The following is an 18,677-nucleotide window of genomic DNA, read 5'->3' on the forward strand; positions in this document are numbered from 1 at the left end:
CAAGGGTGCGCTTGGTCCTTAATTTAAACAACTACTTAGCTTTTATCCTAAGTCATGTAACAAGGCTTGTTAAAGGGTCGACATTGACTTTTAGGATTGCTGCTTCCAATAAGTGGCACTAGAGTTCTAGTCCTCTTCCTCTCTGAAGAGACAATTTGCATAATTAGCATATTATGTCCCAAAAATTCCAAAATTGTGTGATAGATGTGAGCTTTACTTCTGGAACGTAACATGTCTCCAGAATAGAATTCTCTTGGTGATGTACCATAAATTGCAATAAATTCTCAATGTTCCATGGTATATCCAGGGACGGGCATATCAGTGGTGTACCCTGGCCTATGAGGTAAGGGGGCCCATTTCTACCTCCAATGCAGATAAAATTTTGCATTTTTAGATTTTGTCCTGCAAAGCGCCCATACTTATGTAATCAAGAAAAACATGTTCAAAAGGCCAAAGTAATATTAAATAACAAAATTATTTTATTAAATTACCACAGAGAGTTAAAAATCCATATCACCAACATTGGAAGAGAAAAAAATGGAAAACACCTGTTAATGTAGTTCGCCATATGCACACAAAGGGACGCACTAAACCAGGCACACAATTGGTAAAAAATCAATAGGTGCTTCAGGCTATACATATAATCTAGAAAATACAAAAGTGCATTTAAATAGGCTTAAACATATGTCCGCAATTCAATTCATATAGCACAATGCCCAATAATCCCATATTAATCCTATATTAAAGCACATAGGCTTATATAGAGGGAGAAGATTAAGACTGCCGCACTACCAACCACCCCTGACCATAACAATATCCACAGTGGGAAAGAGCAATGCTCATAATGATTGTAAAATTACCACTGGCTGTCAGCAGGTAGCGGCCGTGGATGTCAGCTAATGGCAGCAAATGGCGGCTATAGCTGTGCCCGGATAAAGTGCGTCAGCCCCAACACGCGTTTCGGACCTTCCTTTATCAAGGGGCCTGGCTGTTATGAGCTCATTTTCTGCTCCTCCAGTTGAGAGTTCTCCTTCTGTTCTCCCTCTGGTGGTGACAGGAGGTAGTGAGGTTGGTTTAAGTGGTAGTGATCTGCCACCTGAGGAGAAGGATAACGATTGGATCTCTGGAGTATCAGACTGGATATAAGACAGCCGACGCCCTATCCTGCTGCTGGTGATTCAGTCTGCTTCTCAGGTCTTGGACTTCAGCTCTCTTCCAGTCTTCTTAAGTTAAGTTTGTTTTTTGCTAATGTTCACACTTGCGCTTGTTGGTCAATTCAGTTTTTTGTGTGGTCAGCTTGCCCCTGCTGAGGCTATGCTGAACTTCCACTCCTATTTATCTGTATTTGCCAATTTGCCTTTTTGTCCCTTATTAGATTGGCCTCTTTTTGCTCTGTTTCAGAATATTTCAGAGTGCTGATATAGTGGGAGAAGTCTAGTGACTTCAGGGTTAATTTTGCTATCAGACGTGTTGGACATTATTTTTGGTAGGGTTTTTTGGCAGATTGCAGACAGTGGCTTTCCTTTCCTGTCCTTTATAGTTAGTCGGGCCCCATCGTTTGCTCAGCCTATTTTCCTGCCTGTGTATGTGTTTTCATCTTGCTTCACCGTCAATACATGTGTGGGGGCTGTCTTTTCCTTTGGGGTCTGCTCTGGGGCAGTTAATTTTCCCTTTTCTTGCTTTAGGTTTATGTAGTCCTCCGGCGGTGACGAGGCGTCTAGGAACAACGTAGGAACGCTCCACTGCTACTGTTACTTGTGTGGTTAAGATCAGGGATCTGCAATCTGCATAGTGACCAAACTCTCTGGTTTTCTGGGACTTAGCTTTTTGTTGTTCCTCCTCGGTGACCCATTCATAACACCTGGCTGGGCAAGTGGCAATCCATCTATTTATATCCCCGGTCACCGCACGGTAATCCGCGCTACCGGAAGTAGCGGTCCCAAACCGGAAGTGACTCGTGCCGTTACCAAGACACCAACAACGCCAGCCAGCGTCGGAGTCATGCAGAAGGAGGGGCCGGGGCGGGTCCCACCGCTGCATAGAGACGCCGAGAGCTGTCCAGGGCCTCAGAGACAAAGAAACAGGCGCGTACAAATCGGGAGCGCAAGCCAACACCAAGTGTCACATACCAATAACAATACATACAATTAAAACAATTGAGGACCACAAGGAGGATCTAAGACATATTGTATCGACTTACTATATATTATATATTGTGCAACCAGCACCTGCCAAGTTGCACTATATGTGCATTCTTCCATATGCATTAAATCACCAAAGATTGTACAGAAATACACAGAATAATTCAAATAGTAATAAGCAAATGCAATCTTCTTAAGCTCAAAGCATATATATTAAATATTGCACATAATGCAGCCGACAGCCGCCAAACCACATTCCACATATAATTATATACTGTACAATCATGGATATCAATAATACAAAATTATATATATAATGAATAGGGATGAGTTGTTCTTCTTGGACTCCAAAATGACGAACATAGATGCAAGACGGAAAAAAAAAATCTATGCATCTATGTTGTCAAGGTTGGATCAATCAGTGGGTGTGTTCCTGAACTGTGTTCCTGAACTTGGTCCACACGCCAAATCAAGTTTCTGAGACTGGGATAAAAGGTTGCTACTATATATACAGTCATATGTTAAAGTTTGGGCACCCCTATTAATGTTAACCTTTTTTCTTTATAACAATTTTGGTTTTTGCAACAGCTATTTCAGTTTCATATATCTAATAACTGATGGACTCAGTTATATTTCTGGATTCAAATGAGGTTTATTGTACTAACAGAAAATGTGCAATCTGCATTTTAACAAAATTTGACCGGTGCAAAAGTATGGGCACCTCAACATAAAAGTGACATTAATATTTTGTAGATCCTCCTTTTGCAAAAACAGCCTCTGGTCGCTTCCTGTAGCTATTAATGAGTTCCTGGATCATGGATGAAGGTATTTGTGACCATTCCTGTTTACAAAACAATTCCAGTTCAGTTAAGTTTGATGGTCGCCGAGCATGGACAGCCCGCTTCAAATCATCCCACAGATGTTCAATGATATTCAGGTCTGGGGACTGGGATGGCTATTCCAGAACATTGTAATTGTTCCTCTGCATGAATGCTTGAGTAGATTTGGAGCGGTGTTTTGGATCATTGTCTTGCTGAAATATCCATCCCCTGCGTAACTTCAACTTCGTCACTGATTCTTGCACATTATTGTCAAGAATCTGATGATACTGAGTTGAATCCATGCGACCCTCAACTTTAACAAGATTCCCGGTGAAGGCATTGGCCACACAGCCCCAAAGCATGATGGAACCTCCACCAAATTTTACTGTGGGTAGCAAGTGTTTTTCTTGGAATGCTGTGTTTTTTAGCCTCCATGCATAATGCCTTTTTGTATGACCAAACAACTCAATCTTTGTTTCATCAGTCCACAGGACCTTCTTCCAAAATGTAACTGGCTTGTCCAAATGTGCTTTTGCATACCTCAGGCGACTCTGTTTGTGGCGTGCTTGCAGAAACGGCTTCTTTCGCATCACTCTCCCATACAGCTTCTCCTTGTGCAAAGTGCGCTGTATTGTTGACCGATGCACAGTGACACCATCTGCACAAGATGATGCTGCAGGTCTTTGGAGGTGGTCTGTGGATTGTCCTTGACTGTTCTCACCATTCTTCTCTGCCTTTCTGATATTTTTCTTTGCCTGCCACTTCTGGGCTTAACAAGAACTGTACCTGTGTTCTTCCATTTCCTTACTATGTTCCTCACAGTGGATACTGACAGGTTAAATCTCTGAGACAACTTTTTGTATCCTTCCCCTGAAAAGCTATGTTGAATAATCTTTGTTTTCAGATCATTTGAGAGATGTTTTGAGGAGCCCATGATGCCACTCTTCATAGGAGAATCAAAGAGGAGAACTACTTGCAAGTGGCCACCTTAAATACCTTTTCTCATGATTTGATACACCTGGCTATGAAGTTCAAAGCTCAATGAGGTTACAAAACCAATTTAGTGCTTCAGGAAGTCAGTAAAAAGTAGTTAGGAGTGTTCAAATCAAGAAAATGATAAGGGTGCCCATACTTTTGCACCGGTCAAATTTTGTTTAAATGCAGATTGCACATTTTCTGTTAGTACAATAAACCTCATTTGAATCCAGAAATATAACTGAGTCCATCAGTTATTAGATATATGAAACTGAAATAGCTGTTGCAAAAACCAAAATTGTTATAAAGAAAAAAGGTTAACATTAATAGGGGTGCCCAAACTTTAACATATGACTGTAAGTGTAACTGAATTTTATACTATTAGGATTTGTACTGTGTTTTTATGATACCTGAAGAAAGATATACACTGTATCCGAAACGCGTTGTATCTCTTTTTCCAGGACGTCCTATCCTGACAGCACCATGGGGTTGTCCTTTCATCCTTCCAGGGACAGGAAATGCACGAGAGGTTAAAAGGTCCCCTCCCACACCACACTCCAGTGTTTTTCCTGTCCCTGAAAGGACAGGCACTGGAGCGCCGCAGCCGCGGCATACAAGCTAAAGGATCTTACCGGGGCCTGGAGGTGCGGGGTCCTAACCGCCAACTCCTCCGGGTCGGACGATGTAAGCGGCACCCCCCTAAGAGGGGTTCTCCGCCGGGTGTCCCGTGGAGCGTCGCTCCGGGACTCATCCCCGCTTCCCCCAGCGCGGCTCCCGCGAGGCCCAGATTGCAGAGCGGCGGCGCGTCACTTCCGGGTGCCCAGGGATGACGACTTCCGGTCGGGGCACGGAGGACGCGTCAGAGGGCGGCAGAAGCAGCGTTCCTGCGCAAGACCAGGTAGGATAAGAGCGGGGGTAAGCGGGAGACCAGCGCACCGGCTCCAGGCAGATTGAGAGGTGACAGACGCCTAAGTTTCTGTCAAACGCCACCAGCATGGACGCTAGGACCAGTGACCAGCCAGAACCAGCGTCCGTGAGTAAAGGGCACAGGGGCAGGATGGCCGGAGACAGGAACTTTTTTTAAAGGGAGGACTCCTGTCTTTTTAGGATAAGGCGACACCAGCGCCAGCAACAGCCAGGACATCAGGCAAACCTAAATGCCCCATCTGTGCCAGTAAACTGCCGAGCGCATGGAAGAAGCCCCTATGCGAGGATTGCACACTCCGAATCGTCAGAGGCGAGCAGGCAGCCTTTCTCACGGAGATGCGCGCAGTAGTCAGAGATGAAGTTCAAGCCTCGGTCTCTGGAATACTACCTACTCAGTCTTCCGGCCGGTCCCAGTCCAAAAGACCTAGATGGGAGTCCGACCTATCATCGGAAGAAGACATACGGGGCACGGACTCGGAGGAAGAGGGCGAGATTACCTCGGAACCCCTAGAAACAGGGAAAAGGTACCTCTTCACATCAGAGAACACGGAAGAGCTGCTCAGGGCAGTAAGAAGTACAATGCAGATCGAGGAAACCCCGAAAGAACAATCCATCCAGGACACAATGTTCGGGGGAATTAGAGCCAGGATTCGTCAGGTCTTCCCAGTTAATGACCATATCCGGGCAGTGATCCTGGAAGAATGGGAAGATGCGGAGAAAAGACTGATCGTGCCGCGAGACTTTAAGCTGCGACTTCCATTTAACCAGGAGGACATCAGCACTTGGGACGAGGTGCCTAAGATCGATTCACCGGTGGCCAAGGTGTCGAGAAAGACTTCGATTCCTTTTGAAGATTCTTCCAGTCTCAAGGAGCCCATGGACAAAAAAGCCGACGTGCTCTTAAAAAGAGCTTGGGAGGCCTCAGCGGCAGTGATAAAAGCAAATATAGCCGCTACATCGGTCGCTAGATCCATGCACCCATGGATCGACCACTTGGAACAACAGTTAAAGGATAAAACCCCTAGGGGTGATATCCTTGAGAGTATTCCCCTGTTGAAAATCGCGACCGGTTTTCTGGCAGATGCTTCTGCAGAATCGGTACGGTTTGCGGCCAGAAATAATTCCCTATCCAACGCGGCCCGCCGAGCCATATGGATGAAAACCTGGTCGGGGGACTACCAATCTAAAAATAAGTTATGTTCCATACCCTTCTCGGGCGGGAAGGTATTTGGGCTAGCTTTGGATAAAATTCTAGAGAGTGCCTCCGACGACAAAAAAGGTTTTCCAGAGGAAAAACCGAAAAGGCAATTTCCCTTTCAGAGATCCCGCCCATACCAGAGACAGGAATATAGAGGGAAAGGAAAATCTTCTCGCTGGGAGTACTCGAGGGGGGGAAGAAGTAGAGCTCCCCCGTCTCGCTCCGGACAAAGTTCCAGGAGCAGAAGGCAATGACGCCATGCCGGTAGGGGGGCGCCTAAAACACTTTGCAGGGGCATGGCAGCGCATCTCCCAGAACCCATGGGTCCTCAATACAATTGCCCAGGGCTATACCCTCGAGTTCACAAGATCCCCTCCAGCACGATTTGTGGTTACAAAACCCCGTTCCGAAGCCATGATAGACCCTATATGGGCAGACATAAGAGACCTGTTAAAATCGGAAGTAGTAATTCCTGTCCCAGAGGTAGAGAGAGGTCAGGGCCACTATTCTACACTCTTCACAATAAAAAAACCATTGGGGGAAAGCCGAACTATCATAAATTTAAAGCCATTGAATCAATGGGTTCGTTACAAAAGGTTCCGAATGGAGTCCCTGAAAACCGCCATCCCGCTAATAGACCAGAACGCGTCCATGTGCACTATAGATTTAAAGAACGCATATTATCACGTTCCCATCCATCCTCAATCGCAGAGGTTCCTGTGTTTCGCCCTAGAGAAAAGAGGCAAGCACTACCACTTCCAGTGGCATCAGCACCTCGTGTTTTCACAAAACTGTTGGCCGAAGTCGTGGCAGACTTAAGACAAAGAGACATAATCATTGTGCCTTATTTAGACGACTTCTTGGTAATATCCCGGTCAGCGTCCGAATTAAAACAACAACTCAGCTCAATAATTTTCAGCCTCGAGAGCCTAGGTTGGATCCTGAACAGAGAAAAATCAGATCTGCGGCCCAGCACCCAGAAAAAATTCCTAGGGGTAATGCTAGACTTCAGAAGAAGGGTCTCGTTCTTGCCGGAGGTGAAGAAGAAGCCCATCATGGACAAGGTGCGGCAGTTCGGCCAACATCAGGTTTCGATAAGGACCGCGATGGAAGTCCTGGGCACCCTAACCGCATGCATACCCTGTGTCATGTGGAGCCAGGCTCACACAAGAATCCTACAAAAGGAGATCCTTACGAAATGGGACAGATGGCAGTCCTCGCTGGACAAGAAGTTCCAACCGTCTCCGGCGCTGAGATCATCTCTGAAATGGTGGATCAGCAACAGAAACATCAGCCGGGGGGTTCCTTGGATCCTGTCTCCATGCGTGACCATCACTACAGATGCCAGCAGGGAAGGATGGGGAGCCCACCTAGAAGGAAGATTCTTACAAGGAATGTGGCCCAAGAGTATCAGCTTACAGTCCTCAAACTACCGAGAGCTGCGAGCAGTCTGGGAGACACTGAAGAGAAGCGGTTCAAGACTACAGAACCAACATATAAAGATCATGTCGGACAACGTGACCATAGTAGCCTTCCTACGCCACCAGGGGGGCCCAAGGCACGGGAAACTTCAGAAGCTAGCAGCTCGCATCCTCACCTGGGCAGAAAACAATTCTCGCTCCCTATCAGCAGTGCACCTGGAAGGCTCCCAAAAACAGGATAGCCGACTATCTAAGCAGACAAGAAGTCCGAACCACTGAATGGGAGCTAAAAGAGGAGGTCTTCAAGGATCTTTGCCGTCGCTGGGGGACACCCCAGCTGGACCTCTTCGCGACAAGAAAAAACGCCAAGCTGAAGAGATTCTACTCCCTCAACCTGGCGGACCATCCGGAAGAGATCGACGCCCTGGACCAGAATTGGGGAAGGGGACTCCTATACGGGTTTCCACCGATTGCCATAATACCGAGGGTCCTCATGAAGATCCAGGAGGAAGGAGCCTGGGTGATGCTGGTCATACCCTTTTAGCCCAGGCGGAGTTGGTTTCCCCTCCTCAGGAAGATGGCTCAGCGGGGGCCACTCCACCTACCAACAATACCAGACTTGCTCTCCCAGGGTCCAGTGTTACACCCAGACCCAGGAAGCCTGCAACTGGCAGCATGGATCCTGAGAGGGACATCCTAAAGTCCAATGGCCTCTCGGACCAGGTGATCTCCACATTGCAGGCCAGCCGAAAACCGGTGACAAGAGCGATATGTTGTAAAATCTGGAAGAGATTCTGTACAGAAAGTGGTAGTGCCCCTCTAGACCTATCCCGGCCTGAAATCCCTCGGATCCTGGACTTCCTACAGGCCGGATTCGATAGGGGCCTGACCCCGAGCACACTCAAAGTCCAGATAGCGGCCTTAAGTACCTTCTTTAATTTCTCCCTTTCCTCCCATCCATGGATAGCGCGATTTACTAAAGCCACCCAGAGGCTAAGACCCACATTGAGGAAAACTGTCCCCCCATGGGACCTAAATCTGGTACTCAACGCGCTGTGTAGGCCCCCTTATGAGCCAATTTCAGAGATAGACATTTCAAAGCTCACACAAAAAACTGCTTTTTTGGTAGCTATCACCTCAGCTAAACCTTTAGGTGAGATCCAGGCCCTCTCAATCCAGAATCCCTACATTCAGATCTTCGAGGACCACATAACGCTCAAACTAGATCCAAAGTTTCTCCCTAAGGTAGTATCGCCGCAGAATCTAAACCAATAAATAATCCTGCCCTCGTTTTGTCCAGCCCCAAAGAATGATAAAGAAAGATTGTTTCATTCTTTGGATGTTAGACGCACGGTCAACCGTTACCTGGAAGTCACCCGGGACTGGCGACAGGACACAAAACTATTTGTCCAGTACGGCGGAAAAAATAAAGGTAGAAGTGCGGCTACACAGACTCTAGCGAGGTGGGTAACAACAATAATCTCCTCGGCGTACGAGGCCAAGGGCTTGCCGGTACCTGAAGGGCTTATTCCACCAGGGCGATAGCGACTTCATGGGCAGAGAGGGCGGGTGCCTCAGTAGAACAGATATGCAGGGCCGCCACCTGGTCTACACCAAATACTTTCTGTAGACACTATAAGTTGGACACTTTATCAGCTAGCCAGGCGACCTTCGGTCGCAGAGTGCTACAAGCAGTAGTCCCACCCTAAGCGAATAACTACTTTGGTATTCCCCATGGTGCTGTCAGGATAGGACGTCCTGGAAAACGGAGATTAGACCTACCGGTAATGTTATTTCCAGGAGTCCATCCTGACAGCACTGGTAGTTCCCTCCCTATGATTTGTATTGGTATCATTATGCTTGTACTAAATCTAAATAAAATTTAATTGCATCATACTGGTGTGGTACTTGGAAAAATCACTGGAGTGTGGTGTGGGAGGGGACCTTTTAACCTCTCGTGCATTTCCTGTCCCTGGAAGGATGAAAGGACAACCCCATGGTGCTGTCAGGATGGACTCCTGGAAATAACATTACCGGTAGGTCAAATCTCCGTTTTTAACCTATGAAATAAATAAATATGGAATATCATCTTTGGATGTGAGTCCTGGGAAGCGTTGCCATTTATGGGCTGGATGTGCCTTTCTTGATTTATCTAACAGATCTGACAGAATACAGTTGTGGCCAAAAGTATTGACACCCCTGCAATTCTGTCAGATAATACTCAGTTTCTTCCTGAAAATGATTGCAAACACAAATTCTTTGTTATTATTATCTTCATTTAACTTGTCTTAAATGAAAAAACACAAAAAGAATTGTTCTAAAGCCAAATTGGATATAATTCCACACCAAACATAAAAAAGAGGGTGGACAAAAGTATTGGCACTGTTCGAAAAATCATGTGATGCTTCTCTAATTTGTGTAATTAACAGCACCTGTAACTTACCTATGGCTCCTAACAGGTGTTGGCAATAACTAAAACACACTTGCAGCCAGTTGACATGGATTAAAGTTGACTCAACCTCTGTCCTGTGTCCTTGTGTGTACCACATTGAGCATGGAGAAAAGAAAAGACCAAAGAACTGTCTGAGGACTTGAGAAACCAAATTGTGAGGAAGCATGAGCAATCTCAAGGCTACAAGTCCATCTCCAAAGACCTGAATGTTCCTGTGTCTACCGTGCGCAGTGTCATCAAGAAGTTTAAAGCCCATGGCACTGTGGCTAACCTCCCTAGATGTGGACGGAAAAGAAAATTTGACAAGAGATTTCAACGCAAGATTGTGCGGATGTTGGATAAAGAACCTCGACTAACATCCAAACAAGTTCAAACTGCCCTGCAGTCCGAGGGTAAAACAGTGTCAACCCGTACTATCTGTCGGCATCTGAATGAATAGGGACTGTATGGTAGGAGACCCAGGAAGACCCCACTTCTTACACTGAGATGTAAAAAAGCCAGGCTGGAGTTTGCCAAAACTTACCTGAAAAAGCCTAAAATGTTTTGGAAGAATGTTCTCTGGTCAGATGAGACAAAAGTAGAGGTTTTTGGGCAAAGGCATCAACATAGAGTTTACAGGAGAAAAAAAGAGGCATTCAAAGAAAAGAACACGGTCCCTACAGTCAAACATGGCGGAGGTTCCCTGATGTTTTGGGGTTGCTTTGCTGCCTCTGGCACTGAACTGCTTGACCGTGTGCATGGCTTATGAAGTCTGAAGACTACCAACAAATTTTGCAGCATAATGTAGGGCCCAGTGTGAGAAAGCTGGGTCTCCCTCAGAGGTCAATGGGTCTTCCAGCAAGACAATGACCCAAAACACACTTCAAAAAGCACTAGAAAATGGTTTGAGAGAAAGCACTGGAGACTTCTAAAGTGGCCAGCAATGAGTCCAGACCTGAATCCCATAGAACACCTGTGGAGAGATCTAAAAATGGCAGTTTGGAGAAGGCACCCTTCAAATATCAGGGACCTGGAGCAGTTTGCCAAAGAAGAATGGTCTAAAATTCCAGCAGAGCATTGTAAGAAACTCAATGATGGTTACCGGAAGCGGTTGGTCGCAGTTATTTTGGCTAAAGGTTGTGCAGCCAAGTATTAGGCTGAGGGTGCCAATACATTTGTCTAGCCCATTTTTGGAGTTTTGTGTGAAATGATCAATGTTTTGCTTTTTGCCTCATTCTCTTCTGTATTTTTTCATTTAAGACAAATTAAATGAAGATAATACCAAAGAATTTGTGTTTGCAATCATTTTCAGGAAGAAACTGAGTATTATCTGACAGAATTGCAGGGGTGTCAATACTTTTGGCCACAACTGTATCAAATCTGCAGGTTGTTGGGCATCTAGGAAATAGCGACCACAATATTGTACAGTTTCACTTGTCTTTCGATAGGGGGACATGTCAGGGAGTCACAAAAACACTGAACTTTAGGAAGGCAAAGTTTGACCAGTTTAGAGATGCCCTTAATCTGGTTGACTGGGACAATGTCCTCCAGAAATAAGAATACAGAAAATAAATGGGAAATGTTTAAGAACATCCTTAATAGGCACTGTAAGCGGTTTATACCTTGTGGGAATAAAAGGACAAGAAATAGGAAAAACCCAATGTGGCTAAACAAAAAAGTAAGAGGGGCAATTAACAGTAAAAAGAAAGCATTTAAATTACTAAAGCAGGATGGCACAGTTAAAGCTCTAAAAAACTATAAGGAGAAAAATTCTTTATCTAAAAAAAAATTAAAGCTGCCAAAAAGGAAACAGAGAAGCACATTGCTAAGGAGAGTATAACTAATCCCAAGCTGTTCAACTATATCAATAGTAAAAGAATCAAAAGTGAAAGCGTAGGCCCATTAAAAAATTGTGAGGAAAGTATGGTTGTAGATGATGAGGAAAAAGCTAATATATTAAACGCCTTCTTCTCCACGGTATTAACGGTGGAAAATGAAATGCTAGGTGAAATGCCAATCTTACCCGAGAAGAGGTGCAAAATCGGCTAAATAAGATTAAAATAGATAAATCTCCACGTCCGGATGGCATACACCCACGAGTACTAAGAGAACTAAGTAATGTAATAGACAAACCATTATTTCTTATATTTAGAGACTCTATAGCGACGGGGTCTGTTCCACAGGACTGGCGCATAGCAAATGTGGTACCAATATTCAAAAAGGGCTCTAAAAGTGAACCTGGAAATTATAGGCCAGTAAATCTAACCTCTATTGTTGGTAAAATATTTGATGGGTTTCTGAGGGATGTTATTCTGGATTATCTCAATGAGAATAACTGTGTAATGCCATATCAGCATGGATTTATGAGGAATCGCTGATGTCAAACCAATCTAATCAGTTTTTATGAAGAGGTAAGCTATAGACTGGACCAAGGTGAGTCATTGGATGTGGAATATCATGATTTTTCCAAAGTGTTTGATACCGTGCCACACAAGAGGTTGGTACACAAAATGAGAATACTGGGTCTGGGGGAAAATCTGTGTAAATGGGTAAGTAACTGGCTTAGTGATAGAAAGCAGAGGGTGTTTATAAATGGTATATTCTCTAACTGGGTAGCTGTGACCAGTGGGGTACCGCAGGGGTCGGTGTTAGGACCTATTCTCTTCAACATATTTATTAACGATCTGGTAGAAGGTTTGCACAGTAAAATATCAATATTTGCAGATGATACAAAACTATGTAAGCAGTCAATACAAGAGAAGATAGTATTCTGCTACAGATGGATCTGGATAAGTTGGGAACTTGGGCCGAAAGGTGGCAGATGCAGTTTAACAATGATAAAGGTAAGGTTATACACATGGAAAGAAGGAATCAATATCACCTGTTATGAATGAGTCACCGTAGGAGGCAAAAACAGAAATACTTGCTAAGTCCAGAAAACCAGAGAAGTTGGCAGCTATCAGATTGCAGACCCCTGAACCTATCAACAACAACTAGCAGTAGCCGTGGGGGGTTCCTACGGTGCCCTAGACCCCTCGATCACAGCCGGAGAACTACATTGCCTAAAGACAGAAAGGGAAATCTAAACTGCCCCAGAGCAGACCCTAAAGCAATAGGCAGCCCCCAACATATAATGACGGTGAAGCAAGATGAAAAAACACTCAGGCAGAAAGGCTGAGCAAATGATGGGGCCCAAGCTAACTAAATAGGACAGGAAAGGAAAGCTGCTGTCTGCAATCCGCAAAAACCCTATCCAAAAATGTAACAACAGACTGATAGGAGAAACAGGCCCTGAAGTCGCTAGGCTTCAAAAGACTATATCAGCACTCAGGTATTTTCTGAAGACAGAGCAAAAAGGAATTCAACTCACCCCAGCAGGGAATGGCAGAAATGTAGAAAAACAAGGCAAAACAAAACCTAACACAAATGCAAAAAGCAGTGCAGAAAACTTAGCTTTTGAGGAGCAGGAATCAGACTGGTCTCCTAGAATCCCTCAGAGCGATCACCAGCAAGGCAGAAGGGCGTCGGCTGCCTTATATCCAGTCAGCAATTTCCGTCACCCAGTCATCATCATCATACCCAGGTGCTTGCTAATCAGCCTCACTACCTTCCTTCACCAGAAGAGGGAGTTCATCAGACCTCAATGGTGAAGGGGAAAATGAACTCACAACAGTACCTCCCCCTTGAGGAGGGGTCACCGAACCCTCATCCACGCCACCAGGGCGATCAGGGTGAACCCGATGAAAGGCACGCACCAATCTTTTGGCATGAATATCAGAGGCAGAGACCCAGGAATTATCCTCCTGACCATAACCCTTCCACTTAACCAAATACTGGAGTCTCCGTCTAGCCAGACGGGAATCCAGTATCTTCTCTACCTCATAGTCCATGTTACCTTCAACCAATACAGGGTCCGGAGGTGTCACCCCAGGAACTACTGGTTCAACAAACCTCTTCAACAAGGACTTATGAAACACATTATGGATTTTAAATGTGACAGGAAGAGCCAAACGAAAAGAGACCGGATTAATAATCTCCAAAATCTTGTAAGGTCCAATAAATCTAGGCTTAAACTTAGGAGAAGCCACCTTCATAGCGATATTTTTTGATAACCAAACCATATCACCAACCTTAAACTGGGGACCAATGGTCCTATGTCGGTTGGAAAACCGCTGGGCCTTTTCCTGGGAGAGAGAGAACTTATCCACCACTTGGTCCCAGATCTGGTGCATTCTCTCCACCACAGTGTCAACACCTGGGCAGGCAGAAGGCTCCATCTGCCCTGAAGAAAATCGAGGATGAAACCCAAAGTTACAAAAAAAAGGTGACATCAAAGTGGCAGAACTAGCTCTATTATTTAAAGCAAATTCGGCCAAGGGCAAAAATGAAACCCAATCATCCTGATCAGCGGAAATAAAACATCTCAAATACGACTCCAAGGTCTGGTTTGAATCATACAATCGTAGAGTTGGAAGGGACCTCCTGGGCCATCTGGTCCAACCCCCTGCTCAAAGCAGGATTCGCTAAATCATCCCAGTCAGATGTCTGTCCAGCCTCTGTTTGAAGACTTCCATTGAAGGAGAACTCACCACTTCTCGTGGCAGCCTGTTCCACTCATTGATCACTCTAACTGTCAAAAAAAAATTTCTAATATCTAATCTGTGTCTCCTCCCATTCAGTTTCATCCCATTGCTTCTAGTCTTTCCTTGTGCAAATGAGAATAAAGTTGATCCTTCTACAATGTGACAGCCCTTTAGATATTTGTAGACAGCTATTAAGTCTCCTCTCAGTCTTCTCTTTTGCAAACTAAACATTCCCAAATCCTGCAACCTTTCCTCATAAGACAGGGTTTGCAGACCTGGTCGCTCTTTTCTGAACTTGCTCCAGTTTGTTGATGTCTTTTTTAAAATGTGGTGCCCAAAACTGGACACAATATTCCAGATGAGGTCTGACCAAAGAGGAGTAGAGGGAAATAATGACTTCACGTGATCTAGACTGTATGCTTCTGTTAATACATCCTAGAATTGCATTTGCCTTTTTTGCTGCTGCATCACACTGTTGACTCATATTCAGTCTGTGATCTATTCAGTTTGTTCTCTCCGTCTGCCCATTGGTCTGAGGGTGAAAAGCAGAGGAGAAGGACAACTGAATTCCCAGCTTGGAACAGAAAGTCTTCCAAAATCTAGACACAAACTGAACTCCTCTGTCAGATACAATGATATCAGGAATCCCGTGCAAGCGAACCACCTGTTGCAAAAACAGGGGCACCAACTCAGAGGACGATGGCAACTTAGGGAGTGGTACAAGATGAACCATCTTAGAGAACCTATCACAAATCACCCAAATAACAGTCATTCTCTGAGAGACAGGCATATCAGAGATGAAATCCATTGAAATATGGGTCCATGGCCTCCTGGGGACCGGCAAAGGCATCAACAACCCACTAGAGCGAGAACAAGGTTTAGACCGGGAGCAAGTCCCACAGGACTGCACAAAATTCCTGACATCACGAGACAAGGTGGGCCACCAAAAAGACCGACTCACCAGATCTCTAGTACCAAAAATACCTGGATGACCAGCCAATGCAGAGCAATGAACTTCAGACATCTCCCTCTTCTTCCACTGGTCAGGAACATACAACTTTCCCATGGGACAACGCTCAGGTTTGTCCTCCTGGAATTCTTCCAGAGCACATCTCAAATCGGGCGAGATGGCAGAAAGAACTACCCCTTCACCTAAGATGGTAGCAGGCTTGGTCACCACAGGAGAATCAGCAAAGAAGCTCCTAGAGAGAGCGTCAACCTTGACATTCTTAGTGCCAGGAAGAAAAGAGACCACAAAATCAAAACATGTAAAAAAACAAGGCCCACCTAGCCTGTCTATGGTTCAAGCGTTTGGCCGACTCCAGGTAAATCAAATTCTTGTGGTCAGTGAGGACCACGACTTGATGTTTAGTTCCCTCCAACCAATGTCTCCACTCCTCAAATGCCCATTTCATGGCTAACAGTTCCCGATTCCCCACATCATAGTTACATTCAGATGGAGAGAACTTTCGGGAAAAGAAAGCACAGGGATTCATATTAGATGTTACAGGATCCTTTTGGGACAAAACAGCTCCTGCACCAATCTCAGAAGCGTCCACCTCTACCTGGAACGGGAGTGAGACATCAGGTTGCCGCAAAACCGGGGCAGAAGTGAATCTTCGCTTCAGCTCCTGAAAGGAAGAAACAGCCTCCGGAGACCAATTCAACACATCAGCACCCTTCTTAGTCAGATTAGTCAATGGCTTGGCAATACTAGAAAATTTTGCAATAAATTTCCGATAAAAATTAGCAAAACCCAAAAACTTCTGGAGGGCCTTCAAAGAAGTGGGCTGAACCCAATCATAAATGGCCTGTACCTTGGCCTGGTCCATTTCAATAGTTGACGGAGACAAAATAAATCCCAAAAATGAAATCCTCTGTACCCCAAAAAGGCATTTCGATCCTTTGACATACAGGGAATTCTCCCTCAAGATCCGGAACACAGTCCGAACATGTTCCACATGAGAATCCCAATCCTTGGAGATAATCAAAAATGTATCCACAAAGTCTCGGAAAATGTCGTTCATTGAAGCACTGGAAGACAGAAGGGGCCCAAAAGGCATCACCAGGTACTGAAAATGTCCCTCCGGAGTATTAAACGCCGTCTTCCATTCATCCCCATGCTTAATGCGGATAAGATTATGCGCCCCCTGAGGTCAAGCTTGGTAAACCAGCAAGCACCTTTAACTCTGGAGAATAGATCCGAAATCAGGGGTAACATATACTGATATTTAATAGTATTTTTGTTGAGGGCACGATAATCAATACAAGGCCTTAATGAACCATCCTTTTTGGCCACGAAAAAAAACCCAGCACCTAAGGGTGAAGAGGATGGTCTAATATGACCCTTCTCCAACGCCTCCTTAATATAGGATCGCATAGCCTCGTGCTCGGGTACAGATAAATTGAAGAGCCGACCCTTGGGAAATTTACACCCCGGGCTCAGTTCAATTGCACAGTCATAACTCCTATGAGGAGGCAAAGACGCAGACTCATTCTCACTAAATACATCATAAAAGTCCGCCAAATAGTCAGGAACATCATGCGACTGAGGAGCCTCACAAAGGGCACACCGACAACCCCAACTCACCACAGACACAGATTTCCAATCCAAAACTGGATTATGAATTTGCAACCAGGGAAACCCCAGAGCAATGGTATCATGCAAATTATGCAACACCAAAAATCTGCAATTTTCCTGATGATCTGGGGCGACCCCCATTACCACCTGAGTCCAAAACTGAGGTTTATTTTTCGCCAAAGGAGTGGCATCAATCCCTTTCAAAGGGATAGGCGTCTGCAAAGGTGTCATCGGAAATCCACAACGTTTAGCAAAATCCAAGTCCATTAGGTTCAGGGCTGCTCCCGAATCCACAAAAGCCTTGGCGGAAAATGTGGACAGTGAGCAGATCAGAGTAATTGCCAGAAGAAACTTAGGTTGAACACCACCCACAGAAAACGTGTGTGCAAAACGTTTCTCTCGTTTAGGACAGACAGAAATAATATGCGAGGCATCTCCACAAAAAAAACACAGCTTATTACGCCTTCTGAACTCCTGATGTTGCTCCTTGGACAAAACTCTATCACATTGCATAGGTTCAGACACTTGTTCAACAGGTGGCAACACCTCTCGTGCAGTCCTGCGTTCACGTAAACGCCGATCAACCTGAATGGCTAATGGCATAGAATCGTCAAGACCAGAGGGAACAGGAAATCCCACCATAGTATCTTTTACGGCTTCTGACAAACCCTTCCGAAAGAGTGCTGCCAAGGCATTATCATTCCAGGTATTAAGGACCGCCCACTTTTGGAATTTTTGACAGTACAATTCTGCAGACTCTCGACCCTGGCTCAATGCCAACAGGGTCTTTTCAACCTGATCAATAGCATTAGGTTCGTCATACAACAATCCCAAGGCTTGAAAAAATGCGTTCACATTAGTCAGAATAGGATCATCTGGTTTCAAAGAAAACGCCCAATCCTGGGGATCGCCACGCAGCAAAGAGATGACAATTTTAACCTGCTGCGCGGAGCTCCCTGACGAGTTAGGCTTCAAGGCAAAAAATAATTTACAATTTTTGAAATTCAAAAATTTAGACCGATCCCCAAAAAACACATCAGGAGTAGGGATCTTTGGTTCAGCAGCATGTGAATGAGCAAGGTAGGCAGAAATTCCCCGCACTTCCGCAGCGAGCTGCTCCACACGATCAGACAATTGCTTTATCTCCATTGAGAGAAAAAAAATTCCCCCTACGGCCTCAGAGATATAGAGGAAAAAATATACACACTTTTTTTTTTTTTTTACAATTCTTTCCTGCTATTGAGTACCCTAGGATCTGCGGTATGGCTGGTGATTCTGTTATGAATTAGTCACCGTAGGAGGCAAAAACAGAAATACTAGCTAAGTCCAGAAAACCAGAGACGTTGGCAGCTATCGGATTGCAGACCCCTGAACCTATCAACAACAACTAGCAGTAGCCGTGGGGGGTTCCTACGGTGCCCTAGACCCCTCAATCACAGCCGGAGAACTACATAGCCTAAAGACAGAAAGGGAAATCTAAACTGCCCCAGAGCAGACCCCAAAGCAATAGGCAGCCCCCAACATATAATGACGGTGAAGCAAGATGAAGAAACACTCACACAGACAGAAAGATAGGCTGAGCAAATGATGGGGCCCAAG

The 18,677-nt window shown here is 45.1% G+C and overlaps 1 protein-coding gene across 1 annotated transcript in view; it reads left to right on the forward strand.

Moving 5' to 3' along the window:
* SLC12A4 (solute carrier family 12 member 4) overlaps window positions 1-18,677 on the forward strand; it is a 423,457-nt gene that overhangs the window by 187,657 nt on the left and 217,123 nt on the right. The window lies entirely within an intron of this gene.

This window comes from Dendrobates tinctorius, unplaced genomic scaffold, assembly GCF_039654945.1.
Source record: "Dendrobates tinctorius isolate UK_male_01 unplaced genomic scaffold, ASM3965494v1 ptg000170l, whole genome shotgun sequence".
NCBI classification, from domain to species: domain Eukaryota; kingdom Metazoa; phylum Chordata; class Amphibia; order Anura; family Dendrobatidae; genus Dendrobates; species Dendrobates tinctorius.